Here is a 15,505-nt window from a genome sequence, read left to right on the forward strand (position 1 = left end):
AAAAAACAGACTCACAGACATAGAATACAAACTTGTGGTTGCCAGAGGGGAGGGGACAGACTGGGAGTTCGAGATTTGTAGATACTGACAGATATGTATAGAACAGATAAACAAGTTTATACTTTATAGCACAGGGAAGTATATTCAAGATCTTGTAGTAGCTCACAGTGAAAAAGAATATGAAAACGAATATATGTATATTAATATATGACTGAAAAATTGTGCTGTACACCAGAAGTTGACACAACATTGTAAAATGACTATAAATCAATACAAATAAATAAATAAAAATTTGCTGAAAGAATGAATGAATCAGTGTGGCATTTATAATTTCCAGAGATGGCCACCGGAACGTACCCCACACTGTTTTTCGAAGAACAATTTGCTCACTGTCTCTGGGCCTCCTTTGTCTTCTTTGTACATTGTTGCCGGGAGAATTAAACAAAAATGTGAGAGACACAGTGTCTGGGCCTTGTAAATGTTAATAAATGTGGATTCCCATTGTAACGACATGCCACCCTCACCTCCAGCCAGGCCCAAGGAAGAAAGTTGAAATGGGAGGCAAGAGGGCTCATGTTCGAAACCCTTAGGGTTTTTAATCACTGCTTGACTCTCTGAGGATGGCGTTGGCAGACCTCACTCCCCTGTTTTGTCCACTTCCCGACTCCCTGCGGGTGGTGGTGACCTTGCCCTTTTCGGGAGGGAGGCGTCACTCCCAGTTGCTTGGGTTGGGGTAACTGGGGCACAGTCGGCCTGACCTTCGGAGATAAGGGAATCTCTCTAGTCTGTGGGAACACTTCTGTTGGGCAAGCAGGGCTTTTTGGTGACTTCTTTCACAAAGTTATCACCCCTTTCTTCTTATTAAACTGTAAATTATGAAGACTTTGTTCCCTGCCAAAAAGCTTAAGAAATGGGGGAAATTACCTGCTACTATTCTTCCACACAGACTCAAGAGTGTGTTTATTTGGGCACCATCTGTCATTACTATTCAGTACTGCAGACCTCTCCCCTCTGCCCCAGTCCCCCAGAAACCCCTTACCTTTTTCTTTTCCCTTCTCACAATGTGTAATTTACCTACTCATTATATGCTTATGTCCCACCCTCACCGCGGGGTTAGCAGCTTCATCGGGACTGACTTTCTGCTGTTGGCTCGTGGATGTAGTTCTCAGAGCAGCTCTAACTGCTGTGCCTCTGGTTTAGGCATTCTCCACCTACCTAGTGGGCTCCTACCTACATGTCTTTAAAGTTTCTATCCAAGTGCCACCCCTTCTGGGAGGCCTTCATGGGTTGCCTCTCCAGAACCCGCAACACTGTAATCTCCCTGAGAACAGCAGGTACTCTCTGTCCCCAGGAGATGGGGCCTCGCACGCCATGTCCAGGAACTTGGACTTTGTCTCAAGGGTGGTGGGAGTTGAGATGTGCTACATTTTAGAGGAATCTTTGTGGCTGTCTTATGGGGAAAACAATGGATGGGGCCAAGGATGGGGGCAAGATGACAGCTGGGAGCTGATTACTCTGGTTTGGGAGAGGATTGATGCTGCCTTGGGGCTGCACTCTCCAGTATAGTAGCCACTAGCTACACATGGCAATTTAAATTTAAATTAAAATAAAAACGTGGTTCCTCAGTCACGCCATATTTCAAGTGCCTGATATCCCCCATTGGGCAGTGCAGATATGGAGCATTCCCATCATTGCGGAAAGTTCTGGCTTGGACTATACTGGTGAGGGCTAGAAATGGAGAGAAGTGGAGGGATATGGGAGACATTAGGAGGTAGACGTATGAGATTTGGGGATGGGTTGGATGTGGGGTGTGATGGAGAAGGATGTTGAGGATAAGACCTAGGCTGTTGACTTTGGCCAGAGTAGAACTCCTAGCTCAAAAGGATCAAGTGTTTTTATGGTTTATGATTCAGGGTGTCATGCCGAAGGATCATCCGTGTCCACCAACATCACAAGAAAGCGTCCGTCTCATTGTGCCCGCTTGGCACGGCTGATTGTCTTTTGAAAAAACCTTCAGTTGGACCCATGCCTCTTGCCAAATCTGCCTTCACTTCGGGTCTCACACGTGGACTGTGAGGTCTTTGTGATCCGGGAATTATATGTATATTAATGCCGATTTCAATGAAAAGAGTTATGTTTGCTATTGTGGTATGGTCTGATGCTGTTTAAATGCCTTCGGTAATATCTTCAATCAGATGGCAAATAGAAAACAGGAAAGTTAGTAATAAAAAATGAATTAGGGCGATTAGCGAAAGGTGAACCGCTTCCCTCCTCAGGCAACTGGCAGAGTTGACGGAGCTTTGCAGGGTTCCTCCTGTCCAAACACACGTCTGGATTAGTGCCGCCCCTGGGGCTGGCCCTCGGGTCCGCTCGGCACATAGGACTTGGTTATTGCATTTAGTTTAGCAAAGGTCATGGGCATCCCCTCGGAGGGGCTCACACCCCGGGGTAGGCTAGAGCGGGGCCTCTGAAGAGTGCTTTCTGACTCAGACCAGGAGCTGCTGCTTCTAAGGCAGAGACTTCAGTGGGCTTGATCCCTGCCCTTCATCCTCCAGGGCCCTGGGGAATCTTACCTTCCCTCTTTCCAGCATCTTCCCCAAAGGTGCCCTTGGGGAGCCTTCCCGAGCTGTCTGATGTTGGGATTAGTGTCCCTTCAAGAAGGGGGTTGAAACGGCAAATCTTTGACTGACTAATGCAAACACTGAGATGGTTCCTGGGGCATCGAAGAGAAACAGAATTCTGGTGACCAAGTAAGGTGTATGGGACTGGAGCTCAAACCAGAAGGGCATGGAGTGTCCACCTTTGTAATGCTGGGCTCACACCTACCCAGAGCATGGAACACAGAGATGGCTCAGCTGGTGGTTGGGGTGGTTATGTCTACACTGATTGGCTTACCTCCACAGTCCATGGCCAGGGTTGGATAACACACACATGTGCTGTACGACCTTCACAACAAATGGGCAAGTTTGGTTAATACCTGTCCAGGTGCTGGTTGGATGATCCCCACTGCGGGATAACTACCTATCTTAAGCCAGTGATTCTCAAATTTTAACATGCATGGGAATCACACTGGATCTTGTTAAAATGCAGATTCTGTTTAAGTAGATCTGGGAAGAGCCAGAGATTGAGCATTTCTCCCGAGGTCCAGGGGATGCTGAGCTGCTGCTCAGTGGACCACAGTTTGAGAAGCGACGCCTCTGTGTCAGGCTGAGCTCCCTAGCAGCAGAGCCTGGAAAAGGATTCTTGTGAAAGAGATTCAGTGCGGAGGGGTCTTGTGAGAAGGGGAGTGGGAGCTGCGGGACAGAGGTGAGCAAGGAGATGGTCTCACGGGAGACCTGCTTCCGCCTGATCCTACGGGGAGCCCTGAAGCATGAGTGATACTGTGGAGCTGGCCCCACCCTGAGGCCAGGTAGGGGGTGGCCTTTTGTACCCCCATGTCAGCTGGTCACTGGCCATGGGCTTCCTCAGGGCTGAGGGAGAGGATCGTGCCTCCTGTGCTTCTCTCCCATCAGCCGAGGGCAGCTCTGCCGAGGAGGACGGCCTGCACTGCCCCTAGTGGGGGGCACCACCCAAAAAGGAAGGTCTGAGGGGTGACCCCATCAGGACCCACATTGTATCCTTGCTTGCCAATGACCGTGAGGGGTATGGATGGGGGACAGGATCTTGGCTCTTGTTTGAACTCTGCTGTGTGACCTTGGGTAAGGCACTTCTGCTCTCTGTGCACTGTTTGTGCTGCAGCCTCACAGGGTTTTGATCATGATTGGTCCTTGGTCCCTATCCTTAGGTTGTGATGGAGTCTGAGGTGGGGATGGGTGGATGAGTGGGGGGTCTGCAAAGGATGGGGCGACTCTTACTTCAGAGCCCAAGGTTGGGGAAGAGGGGGAAAGGGGGGAAAAGAGAGAGAAATGGGAGGGGGGAGGGGGAGAGAGAGGTAGAGAGGAGAGGGAGGGAGGAGAGGAGGACAGAGAGGGAGGATCCCTGAGACCTGCAGTGTTCAGGGAGGGCTTCCTGGGGAGGGAGGCATTTAGGAAGGACCTCCAAGAAGGGTAGGATGGGGCCATACAGAGAAGGGGAGAACAGAACAGGCATTTATTTAGCATCCATCATGGGCTGGATATTTCATTTATGTTATTTATTTAATCTGCACAACAACCCTTGAAGTAGAAGCCATCCCTGCTCTACACATGAGCTGAAGCTGCAGAGGAGAGGTCACTGGGCTGTGATCACAGTGGGATCCGAACCCAAACCTGTTCGCAGGAATCCCCAGCTGCTTTCCACCTCCCAAGAAGCTTTTTGTTGTTCTCAAGTTGATGTTGTGTAGATCAGACACACGCTGTTTGTCTGTGAGTCTGTCACGGCCAGTGCCCTTCTGTTAGTCCTTGTATCAGTTATCTCTTGCTGCATAACAAGCCACCTCAAATTAGTGCTTTAAAACAACCACCATGTTATTCACTCACAATCTGTGAGTTGGCTGGAGGGCTTTCTGGGCTGGGCTTGCTGGTCTCTGCAGGGCTCTATCTTATATCTGTGGTCAGTTGGCTGGTCAGCTAGCGGCTGGGAGATCTAGGAGAGCCTCACTTATGTGTCTGGCAGCTGGCAGGCTGCTGGCCGGGGTCTGATGGTTGGGTCAGGTCTTGCCAGAGCTCCTTGTCCTCCAGCAGGCTAGCTGGGGCTTGCTCACCTGGTGCTTCTGGGTTCTCGGTGCAGCAAGAGAGGCCGCCTCGATGCACAAGTGCTTTTCAAGCCTTTGCTTGCAGCAGATTTCCTGCTGTCTCATTGGCCAAATAAAGTCACGTGGCTAAGCCCACCTTCAAGGTGTGAAGGAATAGATTCCATTTCTCAGTGAGAGGAGCTGTAGCATCACAGTGCAGAGGGCACATGTACAGAAACAGGAAGACTTGAGGTCATTTTTAATCCGCCACAGCTGCCCTTGCTGTTTCAGACCACAAACATTTATTGAGCCCCTGCTGTGTGCCAGGCACTGTGGCAGGGACTCCAGGGTGAACAAGACAGACTCAATGCTGTACTTATGTGGCCTTTAGTCTAGCTAATAAATAAGCACATGAAACATAATGTGAGTGTGACAAGTGTGATTAGAACTGCACAAGTGCTGTGCGGCCAGATAACAGGGAGGGTCAGAGAAGTCCCTTAAAACTGAGACCTGTAGGAACACTAGGAGTTGCTAGGTAGTCAGGACAGGCGAACAGCATGTGCAAAGGCCCTGTGGGAGGAGGAACCTGGAGCACTGGAGCACCCAGTAAAGTGCCAGTCCCTTTAAGTGTCTGCAGGCTTGGGCTTAGAAAGGAACTTTTGGTTTGTAGCTGTCCCCCGAGGTGCCCCTGTGTGACACAGTCTCAGGAGGGAGGTGAGGATAGACCTTTCCATGGATGGCTCGCTCACAGGGGCAGCTGGGCTTGCTTGGTGGTCTCTGGGAGGAGGGAGAGATGGATGCTCCCAGGGAATCCTTGTGGAAGAGAAAGGATTTGAGCTTTGGAAAGGGCAAGGAGACAACAAGGGAGGGGTCCGATGCATAGGATTGGAGAGGGTGTGGGGTGCTAGGTTAAGGAATGGGTTTGGACTTAGTTTTGTTTGCCAGTCTTTGGACCATGAACTGAGAGTGATATGGTCAGATCCCAGGTGGTGACCTGAGTGTCGAGTCCCCCTGGGGAACTCCCTGCTTCCATGAGCTGCCTTTGATGTCCCTGAGCCTTGGAGAGGTTCTCTCAAGGCATATCAAGATGTACGGTTTGGGAGAAGGCCTGGGGTCACTGGGAGCTGGAATAATGATCATGAATGAGCCAGCACAGAGTTGGAAAAAATGGGACAGGTCAGAAGAATCCAAGTTTAAATCCCTGCTTCTTGCTGATGTCACCATAAAACTCTGGGCAATTCACTGCCCAGCCCCAAGCCTTGGTTTTCTCATCTGAGAATGGGGCCGGGTCCCATCCACCCTGAGTTGGCTGTGGAAGGACCTGTGGGGCTGAGTTAACATTAGCACCTTTACCTCTGTGCACGCGGGCTCTTGCCTGTGTGCAGCCAAGGACACCACAGGGACCTCGGTGACTACACAGTTGGAGTGTACGTAGCAAACACTCCTCTTCACCAGGCCTGCATGTCAGGGAATCTGTCTTCACCAGAATAAACAGAAACCATGGCAACCAGGATGCATCACGTGGACCAGCATCCCATCCCGCTGCTGATGGCCAGGAGAAAGGCCTGTCACAGATGCTCATCAAGGATGGGGTGACCCCAAGGGACCTCCTTAACCCCCTCTCTCTGCCTGAGGTAGGACTGAGAAGATCTGGAAAAATCAGTCCTGATTTGGGATTTCTATTCAACCTCAGATTTTATTACTGAATTTCATTTTTCAGTCCTGTTCCAGAAAGCATGTCTTGAGTGAGATGAGTTGGAGCAGACCTCCCTGCCCTGCCTTCCCTTGTCATCTGCTGACCGATGCCTTGGAAGGATTTTCCAGGACAGCGCTGGAGGTGGGCACCAACATGGTGACAAATCTCGGGAGAGAGGGTACAGGCCCATTGGGCTCTGCCAGTCTCCCCAGACGTGCATCGAGGTGGTGGCGTTAATACCCCACTTTACGGAGAGGCTCACCTTCACCCAGGGTTCGCAGCTAGTAAGTGGCAGAAATGGGATTCAAATCTGTGTCTGTGCTTCAGAATTCATTTCCAAAAAAAAAAAAAAAAAAAGGAAAGAATTCATTTCCACACCGCCTTTGGCTGAATTGGGCGCTCAGCCGCCAGTGTGGCAGGGAAGAGGGAATTTATCAGTTCCCCGTGTGGGGGCGGCTGGCCTGCAGGGCCTTCCCCTAGCACAGAGGGGTCCAGGGTGGTGGTGGAGGGGCAGCTGATGTGGCCTTGGAGACTGGGAAGGTTTTCCAGTCTGTGTTTCTGCCTGGCAGTCTCCTTTCACTTCTCTGGAGTGGATTTGTGCTCTGATGTCTAGAACCATGGCCTTGCCTTGGCTGGAAGTTGAGAGTGGGGTTTCCTGGAGCCTCACGGCTTCTGCCTCTGTGTCTGCCACCATTCAGACTGGACAGTCAGAGCCCAAGCTTGGCAAACCCCTCGTTTCTGTGAACCTCAGGTCTTTATCTGTAAAATGAGGGACTTGGTGACTCAGTTGACGGCATCATGGCAGTGAGCATGGACCGCAGAGCCCAGGACCTTATAGTTCCAATCCTGTCTGTGACACTTACTAGCTGTGCATATCCAGTAAGTTACTCAACCTCTCTGTGTCTCAGTGTACTCCTCTGTAAAATGAGAATAACAATTGCACCTACCTAATAGGGTTGTCATGAGGACCAATATTGGTAAATGCAGAAAACAGTACCTGGGCCAGAGTATGTGCTTCTATGAGTGTCACCTGATGGGGTTGTGGGGAAGTCATCGTGGAGGCAGCCAGACCTGTCGTGCTCGGCAGGAAACTACACTGTTAGCTCTTCAGTTGAGTAGGAGAGGAAGGAGATGGCGTCGGCGTGGAGAGCACCCAGGTAGACAGACCACTGGACTGGCTCTGAGACCTCGGGACACCCACCTGACCCCTACAAGTCTCGTGGTAGCTTATTTTTGGTCATTCATCCCCAAGAACACATATGAAGATATAAAAGTATATATATTTATCAAAAAATTAGAGCCAAGGGATATATAAACTAGAACAAATTCTAGGTGGAAAATGAAAACAGACATGTTGGCCTGGGGCTCTCTAGTTATTGAAATTGGCCTGCACATCTGGCTCTGGGCTTCCTGGTGGACAAGTGAAGGGAACCAGAATTTACTCTGTGATTTCTTTGTCCAGAGGGAAGAGGCTTGGCAGCTCCTGATGGGAACTAAAAGAAATTCCTCTCACCAGCTTCATGGATGTTCTCAGTCCTCAGTTTCCCTGAATGTAAAATGGGGGTATGAGACACAGCTCTCTGGCCTGTCTGGCTGATGGCAGGGACTACGTGGGTAGGTGTACCTGGCGCACGCCTGGTGTGTAGTAGGTGCCCAGAGGGCATCCTTCTCCTCCCTCTGCCCCATCGTAGTTCCTGTCCATTTCTGGGCAGAAGTTGAAGTTAGCACAAACTTAGCCCAAACATACCTGGTCATGGCCAGAGTATAGTTCTGCTGTCAGAACCCAGTTGGGGGGAGGGTGATGTGTGTGGGGGATGTGGAAGCTGTTAATTAGCAGGACAGATGCCAAGGTCAGTAGGGCACTTTAACAAAATGAGGCTAAAACGTTGCATTGTGAGTAAGCCCCACAGGTGAGTGCATGCAGTGGGGTTGGAGGACAAGCAGGGGCCCATTTGGTGAGACTGTGCAGTGAGACGTGAGTCTGAACGCTGGGAGGACAGCAGGGATCAGGGAGGGGGGCGGAAATGGAAGATAGTTGCAGAGGATGGAGGAAGGCAGGGCTTGTGTCCCTTCAAGTGTGCAGCGTGGCCCCACGGTGATCAGCGTATTCAGCGAGGAGGCCCATGGGATTAAGCAACCACGAGGACATCCCAGTGGGCGCGAGGATCCAGGCGGGGCCCCTTAGAGGCACTAAGTGGCTTCAGTCACTTCCCTTGGGCAAGATTTGTTTAAAAGAAGCTCGTAGCTTCTCAGCACTTACAGATGCTGACGGCGGCATCACAATATTGTGAGATGAAGCAGCAAAGCCGACTTCATTACCAGCTTACCTGGCGAGGAAGCAGCCGCCTTAGTTAGCACCGATGGTTGGCTATGACAGAGCTAAAATTGAACTTGGCAATTACTGCTCTTGAGAGGTTCTTGGTGCTGTGAAAGGAAGGTTCCATGGAAATCAGCCCTGGTAATCACAGGGTTTAAAATTAGTCAGTTACTATTAGGGTTGCTCTGTCAGCTTATGCTTTAGGGTGATGCAAGGAAACGGGGGATGGGAGCTTGGGTTTTGACTGCCTTGGGTTATCTGGTGTTCACCTGCACCAGATCTGTTTTCTTTACATTAATTCTAGGACTAGGGCTTGAGAGACCCCATGTTAATGTCCTGGCACAGAGTGACTGTTTGAATGACGGGTCATTTTCAACTCCTTTTCTTTTTATTTGCGTAAGCTCACACCTCTTTCTCAGCTTTCGGGGTTTTTCCCTAGACTTGTGAAGGGGTTTTCCTAACGGCTTCATGCATCTCCTTGGGATTTTGCACGTAAAGACCTCAGCTCTTTGTCGACTCCTTGTCCCAGAGGAAGGAATGATGGGCTATTATTATTGAAGGTTTCTGAGCCTTTCATAGAATTATTTTTATTAAGCCTTGTCCAGAATATTTCAACAACTTCAGGGTGATGTCCCCATTTTGCAGATAAAGACAGTGAGAGACTGGTATGCACTTGGCTGCCAGTGCAGAGAGGGGCAGATGGAAAGAATAAGCTTGTAGAGATTCAGTTCTCTTGGCCTGGGGTGTGTGCACTGACCATCAGGAATGGGAAGTTGGAAACACAAGTCAGCTCATTGCTCTGAGCCTCTGTTTCTCCATCCGTAAAATGGGAACTTGCATTGGGTAAGTGTGAGGCTTCAATGAGATAATGTAAGCACAGTAGAACCTGAGCACAAGTGGTTTTTCCTATTAAGAGTGAGATTGTCTGCCTGCTTTTTGCCGGGCACTGGATCAGACCCTTTCCATAGGCGAAGGCTACTTTGTGCGAAAATTTACAAGGAAGTCTTCAGTAAAGTCAGGCTCAGAGAGAGTGTAACTTTGTCCAGGTCCTCTCTGCGAGTAAAGAGCAGGGCTAGGATTCAAATTCAGGCAATCTGGCCCCTCAAGCCTGTCTGTTGTCCCTGACCCCCACTCTGGGAACAGTTGACAGTCAAGAAGACGGGAGCCTGGATGGAGGGCCCAGAGAGAGAAGCATTAAGACAGAAATACCTTTTCCAAAAGGCTGCAGCTCTTTCACAGGAAGCTGAGTCATCGCTCTTTGTTTTGAACCATAACCATCAAGCTGCCTCTAGATCTGAGAAATAAAAATAAAACAAACAAACAAAAATTGCTGAGTTCTGTCAAGGTGCAGTGGTCCCTCTCTGGCGGTACCTCAGGAGGAGCTGAGCAGAGGATCCACAGAGCTGGGGCCCCCTCCACCCAGCACTGCTTGGCCAAGTACTTAATGCAAAGCAAAGAGCCCTGCGTCTGGAATCCCACATGCTGGGGTTCACCTGGCTGAGCCGCAGGTACCCAACCTGCCAGGTGGGCACTCCTGCCCAGCCCTGTCTGCCCCATGCAGCTGGCACGCTCAGGGTGAGGGAGTCACACTGGGCCACTGCTCTGTCACTGCACACTCGAGGACAGCATGGTGTGCTTCCAACAAACATGTGGCAGGATCAAGTCCAGGATCTTCTGTCCTCAGGGGTGAGTCAGTGGATCCTCTCTGGGGAGGAAGGAGAGCTTTGAGCAGAATTCAGGGATGAGAAGTCGGTTTTGTGAAGATTTGCAAAGGCATTTCCGGCAGAGGGAACAGCGTGAGAAAGGTGCAGAGGCACAGGCAAGACTTCTTCCTTTCTGGAGCCTTTTCTAATCCCCTCAGTCCCTCCTCACACAGACACACTTGGCATTGACCCCTTTCGTCACGTGGCATTTGCTGTCCCCCATGCCCTCCTCCTTGTCGTGTAGTTTACTGTTGTTATAAGTGGGGGGATCACCCAGAACTCCAGTCCAGGATGCTCTGTGATGCTTCCTCAGCAGCTTCTGAGGTTTCTGAAATGTCCAAAACATTAAAATTGATCTAATAGCACCCAGCACAGTACATGGCACTTAACAGGTACACTCATCCCCATTTTACAGATGAAGAAACTGAGGCTTAGGAAAGTTAACTTCCAGTAGGCAGAGCGAGGATTCAAACCCAGTTCTGTCTTTTTCCAAAGCTCACGTTCTTCACAGAGTCCTAATTTAACTGCACTTGTGGGAAAGCTAATGAGGCTGCCCGGGGATCCTTAGTGCTTCGGGCCAGCACTGCCCCAGCCCTGATCCAGCCTTGTGGTAGGTGACCTTGGCCCTTGGCCTGTTGGCTTCAGAGGAGTAGGAAGGAAGCAGGGAGGCTCTTACATTTTTGTTTCAAACTACAAATGTAATACATGCTTGTGGAAAAGAAAAAAAAAAAAAAAAGAAACAAGACAAGAAAGGAAAAAGCAGCAGCTGAAAATGCTTCTCCTGCTCCCCAGGGTACCCACTATTAACAGTTTGGCATATGCATTTTATAGTGCACATCCACACACACACATTTTTTATAGAAATGGGATCATGTCCTTGACTTTATCCCAGCCGGTTCCAAGTCAGCACCTCCAGACCTTCCTCATTCCATCCTGTTCTACAGAAGGCATGCATTTCGGTCTATTCAGCCTGACCCCGTTTTAGACATTTAGCTTGCCTCTAATGCTTCGCTGTAACGAGCAACACCAGTGGGCATACATCGTGCCCACAGGTGCAGGTATTTCTGCAGGATGGATGCTCAGAAGTCTAATTGCCAAATGAAATGGCATGCAGGTTTCGCACGTTGACAGGTGCTGCCAGATTGCCTTCCTAAAGCCTTTCCAGTCCAACACCCGCTCCCAGGGCAGTGTATGTGAGTGGGGACGGTTCTTAAGCCGCAAATAATGCAGAGCCAGGCTACCTCCCCTTTTGCTCCCTGAGACCTGGCGTGGAGACCGCCGCCAGGAGCTCTGAACACACAGGCCCAAATTGGGATAGAAGATGGATTTTGATAAAAGAGGTTAAATAACAGGTTTTTCCATTGCACCTTATACAAATGGGATGGGGGGCGGGGGTGCCGGGCCTCCAGCCAATAGAGGACCAAGAGTTGTCAGGAGGGCTTATAAAGCTTGCTATTTCTGGCATTTTTTCTCTTTCTCGGCTGATTATGCAGCAGAATCGCACAGAGGCTGTCGCGGGCGCGTTCTCTCGCTGCCTGGGCTTCTGTGGAATGAGACTCGGGCTCCTTCTACTTACAAGACGCTGGTGCATTGCAGGTGTGTTTCAGCAGAAGGTAAGCAGCGGGTGCCTGCCGCCTCCTGGGGTGGAGGTGCTCAGGCCAGCACTGCGGGGTGAAGACAGATGATGCCTGGCTCGGGGCAGGCAGGGGCCTGGACAGGTGTCTGTCACATTGTAGAATGAAGATGCTTTGGAAGGTCTAGGAGGCCTGCAGTTGGCAGCTCCTTCGTGGAAAGGAATTCTGAAAGTGGCTGGTACCGGCCCCTAGTGAGCAGGTCTTGGTGCTGAGATGCTCAGAAAGCATTTGTTTGTTCATTCATTCATACATTCATTCATTCATTCATCCATTTAGCACCCTCTGCAGTGGGCCTGGCCAGGTGCAATGGGGGCTCTAGTCAAGTCAGATGGAAACAAGGATGGAGATGGCCCGAGGTATGGGAGGAGCCCAGAAGGTACCAGGATGAGGAGTGGAGGGCCTTTCAAGGCAGGGGGTGAGGAGTAGCTGGGAATGTCACCAGGAGCAAAAGTTTGAACTACCTCTTCCATTGGATTTTGAAGTTTGTGGAATCAATTAGAATTCCTTCCCAAATTTGGTGAGTGCCGCCTTTTCTTTTTGCCCATTAGGGATATTGAAAAGATCACCAGTTGGGATCTCTAGTTGCCATCCTTTTGTAGAAGAAAGGACAGCAAAAGATGAGGAAGGACATCACAGATAAGGGCATACATGTACACACAGAATAGGTGACGGGGATTTTGAACACAGAAACCCACGATTTATGGCATTTTCCTGCTGTCCCTGGGGAGATGGTCTTTGTGATGGGAGGTGGCTGGGCTGAGGGTGGGGCTTGTTACAGTTGACAGGCTGCACCCAGCTGCGGGGAGCAAGCAGGAGGCCTGACCTCTTCTGGCGCTCTGATACATCACAGTCACTGTTGCAAATCTGGCAAAGTGCATGTGCGTCCCAGAAATGGAAGCCTCTCTCTCAGGCCTGCTTTCTCTGGCTTGGAATATCTCAGGTCAGCTGAGAAAGACCAAGAAACAGGAACTTCTGTGCCTCGTGTGTGATCTCTACTTTCTGCACGCTGGGTCTAAAACCAGGCGGCCAGCCATTGAGGAAATAGCTACTGAGTGCCTGTTGTGTACCAGGGTCTGGGTCAGGAACTGGTTGCAAATGTCAGCTCTGCCACAGATACAATCTGTGACACTGGGCAAGCTTCTTGAGCCTTGCAAGTCTGTCTCTCATCCATAAAATGGGGACACTGATACCTGCTTCCCTGGGTTGTGACGGTTGTGTGTGTGTGTGTATGCATGTATGTACACACACACACACACAACCTGACACTTTATCTCATGTGTGATAGGACCTCTATAAATATTGAGTGAATTAATGAACAAATGACCTGGAATGTCCAGCTCTGCTTGAGAGGAGATTTGATGGTTCACACACTCTGTGTGTGTGTGTGTGTGTGTGTGTGTGTGTGTGTGTGTGTGTGTGTGTGTTTGTATGACCTAGAAAGCTCTCCCCTTGTGCTTGTAGCCAGAGGCTCCGTGTTCTGGTCCTCTTCTTAGGGATTTCGAATGCAGGGCCACAGTCTGCTCTGCAGCCCTGGCTGATATGAATTTCTCTGTTTCTGGTCACATCTACGGGCTCTTGACAGGGAGAAGAGTAAACAACGGGGGCTCATTGGCTGTCTTGAAACAGAACGGACTCTTATTTTTAACATTTCCTGAACAGCTTAACAGTCATCAGCGTTGTATAACACAACTGGGGTCTCAAGACAATAGCCAGCTAGTAAACCTGTGTTTGCTGAGAGCCCCGGGTCAGGGAGGAAGGCCTTGGAAGGGAGGAGGGAGTGGTTTTGGAAAGGAGGGTGCGGCTGGAGTATCACCCCTCACCCACCCCTCTACGCATCCCTGAACCTAGAGAACGGAAGCTGAACCCAGGTTTAAGACTTAGCTTTGAGAAGGAAATAATGCCATTTGCAGCAACATGGATGGACCCAGAGATGATCATACTAAGTGAAGTATGTCAGGCAGACAAATATCACGTGGTATCACTTACACGTGGAAGCTAAAAAAAATGACACAAATGAACTTATTTACAAAACAGAAACAGACTCACGGACATAGAAAACAAATTTATGGTTACCAAAGAAGAAGGGGAGGAAGGATAAAATGGGAGTTCGAGATTTATAGATACTACCTACTATATACAGAACAGATAAACAACAAGGGCCTACTGTATAGCACAGGGAACTATATTCAGTATCTTGTAATAACCTGTAATGAAAAAGAATATATATATATATATATATATATATATATATATATATATATATGTATGGCTGAATCAATATGTTGTACACCAGAAACTAACACAACATCCTAAATCAACAATACTTCAATTTAAAAAAAATAGACTTGGGAGGGTATAGCTCAAGTGGTAGAGCACATGCTTAGCATGCATGAGGTCCTGGGTTCAATCCCCAGTACCTCCATTAAAAACAAACAAACAAACCTAATTACCTCTCCCTGCCCGCCCCCGCAAACATTTAAATAAATAAACCTAAGTAACCCCCCTACCCCTGCCAAAAAAACTACTTGGCTTTGAGCCTTGGCTCTGCTCCATGCTGTGTGATCTCCAGCAGATCATCTTACCTCTCTGGGCCAGAGTTTCCTCTCCCACAAAATGATGGACTGTTAGGAGGCTTAAACAAGATCTATGAAGCACTTTATTGATGCTCAGTAAATAAAAATACTCTTGTCTCTTGGGGAAGGGACCCTGAAGAGCCTTTGATTCTTTGACAGGGGTCCAGGGTGTCTGCTGGTGCACAGGGTGTGTGTGTGTGTCACACAGCAGTAATTGCTTTGTGATCTGGGGCAAGTTCTTCACCTTTTTTGGTCTACGATTCCTCGGAGAAATAACTCAGGCTGGTCCCACCAACCCCTAGTGTTTTACTCTGTGGTGGAAATCAGGGCTGTGCAGGACCCCCGGAGGAGGACGAACTTAACATTTAAATTTATTTCCTGGCCGCAATGAGTGGCACCTGTGACGACTCACTTTCCCTGCAGCCTCTTGCAGCCACATACCAGTAACTAGTGAAATTGGGAGCAGGGGCAGGGATGCAGGTTTCCCGAGGAGGCAGCTGGGGCATAGCGGGGGCCACCCCGTGGTACCTGCTGTGCTGGCCTCATGGTCTCGGAGGCCAGAGGGCTGTCCAGGAGTCACCGTCTCTGTCTAGCCAGGGGGCCTGGCAAATGTTCACATGTGTGAACAATCGCAGATAAAGCCCTAAAGTGTCACAGATGGGGAGTGGATTCCCCAGCTTCCCCCAGATCTGGTGGTGCCATTTTCCAGGGAGGGTGGGAAGGCCTCCTGGGTTGGTGTCTGTTGAGATGGGCATTGGAATGGGAATTAGGTGGGCCTGAATGGGCAGGCTTCACTCTCTTGATTTCTGGCTGTGAGACTTCTGGCAACATTCTCACCTGTGGGTCGTACTTGCCGTACAGAACAATTGAGGCCATGGAAACAGCTGCCTTTTAAGGATGGGAGAATAGTGTAGAAAGGCAGCTTTGATTT

At 49.7% G+C, this 15,505-nt stretch overlaps 1 protein-coding gene across 2 annotated transcripts in view; it reads left to right on the forward strand.

The window, feature by feature from the left end:
- The window catches only part of TOX2 (TOX high mobility group box family member 2), a 120,045-nt gene that overhangs the window by 15,050 nt on the left and 89,490 nt on the right, over positions 1-15,505 (forward strand). The window lies entirely within an intron of this gene.

This window comes from Camelus bactrianus, chromosome 19 (assembly GCF_048773025.1).
Source record: "Camelus bactrianus isolate YW-2024 breed Bactrian camel chromosome 19, ASM4877302v1, whole genome shotgun sequence".
Classification (NCBI taxonomy): domain Eukaryota; kingdom Metazoa; phylum Chordata; class Mammalia; order Artiodactyla; family Camelidae; genus Camelus; species Camelus bactrianus.